Genomic DNA, 8,155 nt, shown 5'->3' on the forward strand with positions numbered 1-8,155 from the left:
AGAAGACTCTTGAAAGTTGCATCATGGACTTCAAATGATCAATTAATTATTGCGTAGATCAACTAAACTCTTTCACTTGAAGTCTTGCTCAAGTACTTGATCTGCCTACTACTTGGCTAAATGAGGCTACTCTTTTCTTCTCCTCCGCCTATATTCATTTTATTAGTAATGTTGATTTATAGTAGTGGCATTAGTGAACTATTCAGTTTAGCATATATAAATTAATCAATACCATGGAGATGTGTAGCCTCCTTCTATCTGAGTTTGGCTTATGGTTCTCTTAAATTGTGCGAATTTTGTTATATAATGCTACAAGTCAACTTTAGATATGGTTTCCATTACAAGACCACAATCTCTTTAGAGTTCCTACTACATTTCAGCTTGTTATGCAGGATCTTAGTCTTTGGCAGACAATGAACAAATAATATCTTCAACTATATTCTGCTAAAAAAATATCTTCAACTATATATTTTCTTTTGCTTGGGAAGGGGAGCATGGTCTGGGATGGTCGATTACCTGGAAGATGGCCTGTTGGGCACGTCTTCAATTTATAAGTGCACTATTATCGAAAGAAGCTACCACATACCTACGCGAATCTGCAAAATCACGAAGCAATATCCGCATGCATTGACTCTTCATGTTCGTCATCCTCTTGCTCATCCCTTAAAGTCATCTATTTCGAACCAAGAAAAATGAAAAAATTACAACATTGATAAAGACAATTAGTAAGAATAAGAAATTGAAGAGGTTGACATAAGAAATCCAAACCTTCTGTTTATTTTTATTTTCTTGTCCGCATGTTGTCATGTAATGGCCAATTTCTCCACATTTCTTACACCTTCGTATCTGCTTTGGTTGGGATTGGGACTTTTCTATCGGGGATTTGAACCGGGTAGCAACCTTTGGACGGCCCTTGGTTCTTACAGGTTGGGGGTCGCGAATAGAAATCTCAATTCCTTGGCTAACAAAGTTGGTTACTGCTTGGCTCCCACTGTTTGCCAAATTAGCTTCTTGTCTCTCATCTCCTTCTCAGAGTCCAACAACCAAGCATCAAGGGTTTCATTTGCCTACTTGAAAAGAGTGTTATTATCTTTAAAACTATCTAGAAGTGTTTGAAATTTTGTTATTAGGCACCATTTGTGAAGTGGAGATACGTCATTATTATACAACTCTCTCATAAACACTCCACTATCCACACGATATCTAACCCCAGTAGTCCATCTATTTAAGATATATTATTGGGGAATGCTCATCAATTGCTTCTTGGACATAATGCGGAGTATGTGTTTGCATAAAATTCCTTTCGTCTCGAACATCGCGCACTCACATGTTACCTTTACCCCTTCAGATTCATCGTACACAACCTTGCACCATTTCCCCTTCTCATCAACACTTAATCCAACTTTGTATACTGCCACGACGCCACTCTTTTCCACCTTCTCATGATAACAGTCAATACTATCCTTAAATTCTACCTGAAATATGTCAAACATTGTCTTCATATAAGACTTACTAGCTTCTTCTTCCAATTTGCTCCTTGAAACAAGTACAGGCTTCGTAGTTTTAGACTTGAAATCTTCTTGGGACTCCGCTTTACGGTGTTCAATAAGTGCCCTATCATATTGCTCTACGAATTCTTTTAAGCTTGTCTTCTGATTTACATATCCATCAAAGAAAGAGTTGATGCTTTCACTGCGCGCACTGGATGTCATGCCAGCAGTGAATGTGTCCCTGAAATATGCTGGCACCCAGTGGGTCCGTACATCCCACATTTTTGCTAACCATCCATTTTCCTCAATATGATATTTCTGAATCAAATTTTCCCATGCTACCTCACAGTCTTCCTTTTGTCTCGTGTAAAACCATTTCTTGTAATCCTTGGAAAATTCACTAGTGGGATCTCGCATTAATGGAACATGCTCAAGTAGATGCTTACTGATGTGCCAAGAGCAAAATCTGTGACGCGTATTTGGAAAAACGGTTCTGATAGCATTTTGCATCGCCCCATCCATATCTGTGATGATACAACCAGGAGCTCTCCCGAACATGCAGTCCAACCACTGCTCAAATAGCCATGTAAATGTCTCTTCTGTTTCGTCTGCTATTAGCTCACATCCAAATAAGGTGCTCTGCCTGTGGTGATTTACTCCAGTAAATGGTGCAAAAGGCATTCTAAACCTGTTCGTCCTATACGTTACATCAAACACAATGACATCACTAAAGGTTAGATATGCATCTCTAGCTCGTGAATCGGCCCAAAACATTGATCGCAAGTTACCATTAATATCCAACTCCATTTTGAAAAAAAAGTTTGGGTCCTCTGATTGTTTCGCTTGGAATTTCTGTGCTACCAAAACGCCTTCTTGCCCCATATTATTCACCCTCTGTTTTCTCAAATGGCAAACCACCTAATTTGTCGTTATAGAACTACCTGATCCTTTATATGAAACATTAATGGCCTTCGCAATATTAGCAGGATGGATTGAGGCTGTACTCAGGTCGTCCATCAAATTCTTAACTACCTGAGTCTTGATAAATTTGTTATGCGAATGATGCATTTGTCTTTTCAGTGGAGAAGTAAGCTCATGACAATGTACATCTTCAACAGCTTTAACTTTCCACTTCCCATCAATTAATGAGATATCCATTTTTGCTTTACAACCCTCCCTGACAGTCCGACGTGGCTTCACAACTCTATCAACCACCACATTTTTAGCTTTACTACTTTTGAACCCTGCTCTATCACAAACAAATCTCTTAAATATCACTTTCTGTGTTATCTTCGACTTATAAGTTGATAATTTCCATACTCCAAAACCGGTGGCCAACCCATATATATTATAAAACTCGTATGCATCATTTTCACTATCAAATATCTGATCCAAAAAGGGTTTCTTACCCAGATTCCTCTCACCACCATCATCAATATCAACAAATTCTACACCTCCCTCCTCATTTGGGTCTCCCTCCTCATTTGGGTCTACCTCCTCATCAACAGATATATATCCCACCTCACTTTCATCATTTCCTAACATATCGCCAACCATAATCAGTCTATTAGCGTCAATATCATCAATTGATAAACCAAAATCTATACAGTAGTCTCTATCATCCATTAACTCGAGTACACTTCTTCAATCCCTTCACTTCAAGACAATCAAATAAAACAAAAAACATGTAAGCCAAATCAATGTCAATTACATAATAATAAACCAAAGCATAAACATAAGCACAAATCTATAGAAATGCTTGGTCTATCCAAATCACCAAATAACCAACAGGAACAGCAGAAAAACCCATGAACTCCAAATCTTTTTAAGTACAAAAAATCACCACATCCAGATACATTACTCTATCATAGCATCGACATCCAAGTCACCAACAAAAGCCATTAAAACACAAAAAACCCCTCCAAATAAGTTAAAAACCCCACCAAAAATATGTTAAAATGAAACGGATATTTTCCCAGACCATGAAAAAACAGATACACCAGTTATTTTTCTAGAGGAATCTACACAAACTTGAAACTAAATTTGATGAAATTGCAATAACAATGAGTTAGAGGCAAAAATCACAAAGAAAACAGGGAAATAAATCTACAAATAGCATACTAAAAAAATCAACTGCAAATACCTTCAAAACAGAAATTGATCTACCTGAAAGGCTCTAAAATATCGAAAATATTTTCAAATGGTGCATTACAGTTGAAAATCAAACTGTAGAAAATCAAGGGGACAAATAACTCAAGAGAAGAGAGGACCGAAAACACCATCACAAACACCATCACAAAAGAGGGTAGAAAGCAAAAAACCCAAGCTATAAACCCTATAAACATAAACACTAACACTAGAAGAGGATAGAAACCAAAAAAGCCTAACTGAAACCCTAGAAAAGGGGAAAAAAGGACAAAAAATGAAATATAGAACTTACCTAGGGAGGAGAATGGCATCTGGTCCGTTGGAGGAGAAACCTAGAAAGAAAAATCGAAACTCCTAAAACCCTAGAAAGCAAAAATGTAGATCTGAAACCCTAGAAAAGGGGAAAAAAACAAAAAATTAAATTACAACTAACCTGGGAGGAGAACGCCGGGCTTTTGCGGAGATGGCAGATTTCTTCGTTGGAGGGGAAAAAAACAAAAAATGAGGTTATATATAAATAACCTGGGAGGAGAAAAAGGGAAAAAAAACAAAAAATTAAATTACAACTAACCTGGGAGGAGAACGCCGGGCTTCTGCGGAGATGGCAGATTTCTTCGTTGGAGGGAAAAAAATAAAAAATGAAATTATATATATAACCTGGGAGGAGAAAAAGGGAAAAAAATAAAAAATCAAATTAGAAACTAACCTGGGAGGAGAACGGCGGACGTCTGCTCCTTCGTTGGAGGAGGAAAACCGGCGGAGATGAGGGATTTCACGGCAAGAAAAGAGGGGTTTGGGTTTTTTCGAGCGAGAATGGCAAACGATCGACTCTTTTTTTTGTAAAAGATCTGAAAAGGGTTTGGGTTTTTTTCGAGCGAGAATGGCAAACGATCGACTCTTTTTTTTGTAAAAGATCTGAAAAGGGTTTGGGTTTTTTTCGAGCAAGAATGGCAAACGATCGAGCGAGAATGGCAAGTCGAGTCTCTTTTATCGAGCGAGAAAGAGAGACGATTGTAAGTTTTTTTGGGTGGATTTTAGCAGGCGAGAAGGGTAGGGGAGAAGGGATTTTGGTGCGTCTGTCGAGAAACAGAGAGAGAGAGACTCTTTTCTTCTTTACATTCTGAAAAGGGTATGGAATGGCCAGGATCGTTTGAGATCGACGGCTCCGAAGCTGCTGCGCATTTAACCTTATATGAGCGACCGCTCATAGTCACTTTCTCTCTCTCTCTCTCTATATATATATATATATATATAGAGAGAGAGAGAGAGAGAGAGAAAACGGTTCCTACACATGTGTAGAGAGTTCTCTACACACTAGCTTAAAATACAGTGGGGCCCACATTGTTTGGGTGATCCAAGCCATCCATTTTAAAGGCCCTCACATAGATAGGGTGTCTACAAAAAATCAGATCCATAGGATCATCCCAACCCTACGATTTGTGGAGGTAAAATGGATGTCTTTAAACCTTCACAAATTAGTCTATTTTTTGCCTCTACAGTTCGAATGGTTAGGATGATCCTATGGATCTGATTTTTTGTGGACACCCTATCTATGTGAGGGCCTTAAAAATGAATGGTTTGGATCACCCAAATAATGTGGCCCCCACTGTATGTTAAGCTAGTGTGTAGATAACTTATCTACACATATGTGTAGGAACCGTTTTCTCATATATATATATATATATATATATATATATATATATATATATATATATAGGATTGGCTTGTGAGAGCTTTTTGGGAACTGTAATAACTTTTTTACAGCTCTTTAAATACTAAAAGACAAGGTGCGTAAGTGAAAATATAAAATCCTTCCCAAAAAGCTCTCAAAAGTGATTTTTATAAAATTGACTTTGAATATACTTGAAGTAAGGTTTTTTTTTTTAATAAAACAATGGTAGTTCTGTCATGAAAAAAACTTATTCCTATAGGGCACGTTTGGTTGCCAGGAATTTGTTTTCATGATAAATCGGGCATCTTCAATTGTGAAGACCCTGAAAATTAGGAAACATGATCCCGGAAACGACTGTTTCCATGATGAGAAGTTGATAAAAATTGGAAACAAAAAACTCTGTTCAAAACCAGAGTAACATTTTCCGGTTTTGTAGCAACTTCTCATCACGGAGACAACCATTTCTCGGATTTGTCTTCCTGATTTTCAGAGACTTCACACTTGAAGATGCCCGATTTATCATGAAAACAAATTCCTCGTAGCCAAACGTGCCCATAAGCTTCGACACGGCGCAATAGGAAGGTTGTTAGGAAAATCCTTTACAAGAGTGTCTTCCAACATTCACAAATTTTATTGAAAATAAGGAAATCACATATTTGCTCCTTTTACTTGGGACAGTGGCCGCTAGTGTAAAACGGTAGTCATAAATGCACGAGACGGGCTGTCACAAGTAAGTATAAAGGGCTGAATATATGATTTCCTCCGTTTGGATGCAGGTCTGAGTACAAACAATATAGAAGTAAAAATTATGTTGTACTTTCCTTTCCTCTTAATTTGGGAGGAAACTCAAAAGGCTATAATTTGGTAATTCCTCCTTCCATGCAAGAAAAATAGAATAAACCGTGCGTGGCAACTGAACGTCCCCGGAAAAGGAATTGACACTAAACCCAAGGACAATGGACAAAAACCATTTAATCCGGCAATAGTCCTTTGTAATCTAAACATCCAAGCTAATACCTCTAGTGATGGTCTTATAGCAAGTTAACAAAGCAAATCACAGACCGGGCATCAACTAGTACAAATGTCAATTCTAAGCAATTGACAATAAACACTTTTACCGGTTCTCATGACAACCACCATTTCCAGTGAATCTAAGAAACATTGTAATTAATATTTAATGCCGTAACAAATTCAAATCCAATAACAATTCAAATCCAATAAGGGCCCGTTTGGATGCCGAGAAGATTTGGATTTGGATTTCTCTCATTTGCAGCCCTTTTTGCATTGTAATTTGGATCGGATCAAATTCTTGGATTTCTAATTCAGCAGCTGACAGTGAAAAAAATCAGATTTCTAAATATGCTTTGGAAATAAGAAATTGGAAATCCACAGATGTGGCAGTATCCTTCACCCTCTTTGCTCCTCAACCTCTCCCCTCCACTAGGAAGTACCCCCTTCCCTCTCTTTCTCCCTCTACATGAGTTGCCGCAAATCACAGACCGGGCATCAACTAGTACAAATGTCAATTCTAAGCAATTGACAATAAACACTTTTATCGGTTCTCATGACAACCACCATTTCCAGTGAATCTAAGAAACATTGTAATTAATATTTAATGCCATAACAAATTCAAATCCAATAACAATTCAAATCCAATAAGAGCCCGTTTGGATGCCGAGAAGATTTGGATTTGGATTTCTCTCATTTGCAGCCCTTTTTGCATTGTAATTTGGATCAGATCAAATTCTTGGATTTCTAATTCACCAGCTGACAGTGAAAAAAATCAGATTTCTAAATATGCTTTGGAAATAAGAAATTGGAAATCCACAGATGTGGCAGTTTCCTTCACCCTCTTTGCTCCTCAACCTCTCCCCTCCACTAGGAAGTACCCCCTTCCCTCTCTTTCTCCCTCTACATGAGCTGCCGGATCTACTCATTTTGTATTCAAAACTCAATTCCAAATTCAAATACAAAATGAGAGGCATCCAAACGGGCCATAAGCTTATTATAAGGTCCACGTGACATGTTTACGATTCGTGTTAATTTATAGCTTTTAGACTATTTTCTCATTGGATGATAGGATAGTGTTAATTTTCTATATAAGAAGCTTTAGGAACTTTTTTGAGGTTTTTTATTGTCAATACAAGATTACTGTCCTTTCCGCGAAACTTCCGAGCAAATCCCTTTAATAATTGCACACTCAGCTTGTCTTTTTCTACTTTAATGGGCTTCTGAGAGCTGTAATAACCTTTGACAGCTGTTTGAAAAATAAAAGACAAGACAGCTAGTGCAATTATTAAAACACGGTAGTGCCAATATCAGTATCCTTATTTTATTTCCTTGATTAAGGGCCAGTTCGGTAGGCAAGAATCTGGTGCAAAGGAAATATCACCAGTTTTCTCTATTTAGTGCACAGAAAGGCTTTCCAGAGTGGAAAGACCTTTCCACCTTGAAAGGACAAGACCCATTTTTCGGCTTGCCCCCTATTTCATGTTCACTAAATGCTGATGAGTTGATGATGTTCAGCAGGTGAGAAAGAACCATCAAAACTTAAAGCCATGGGAGGCCTACAAAAGTGCATCCATCACGGTACATAAATAAGGCCGCCCACATCAAAATATACAAAAAGATGTCAAAAGGACAATGAACGTAGATTACCTCCTATACTTGGGTGTCACTTGGTTCTTCCCAAGGCACCACTATTGAAAATTTGAAATGAAGATGAGCATCTCCATTGAAATCAAGATGGCAATAGGTACTTGGAGTATAACTTGCGTAAAAACAAATGAGATCTTCGTAACTTTTATGCTAAGTAATAAAAGAAACCAACCAATTTATTTAAAGG

The 8,155-nt window shown here is 37.7% G+C and overlaps 1 pseudogene; it reads right to left on the bottom strand.

The window, feature by feature from the left end:
* Positions 1 to 604: 604 nt before the first annotated feature.
* Positions 605 to 2,372, bottom strand: LOC143888554 (protein FAR1-RELATED SEQUENCE 5 pseudogene; annotated as a pseudogene).
* Positions 2,373 to 8,155: the final 5,783 nt, after the last annotated feature.

Source organism: Tasmannia lanceolata, unplaced genomic scaffold (assembly GCF_043159265.1).
Source record: "Tasmannia lanceolata isolate RefF3 unplaced genomic scaffold, GAP_Taslan_0.1 ptg000012l, whole genome shotgun sequence".
Lineage (NCBI taxonomy): Eukaryota > Viridiplantae > Streptophyta > Magnoliopsida > Canellales > Winteraceae > Tasmannia > Tasmannia lanceolata.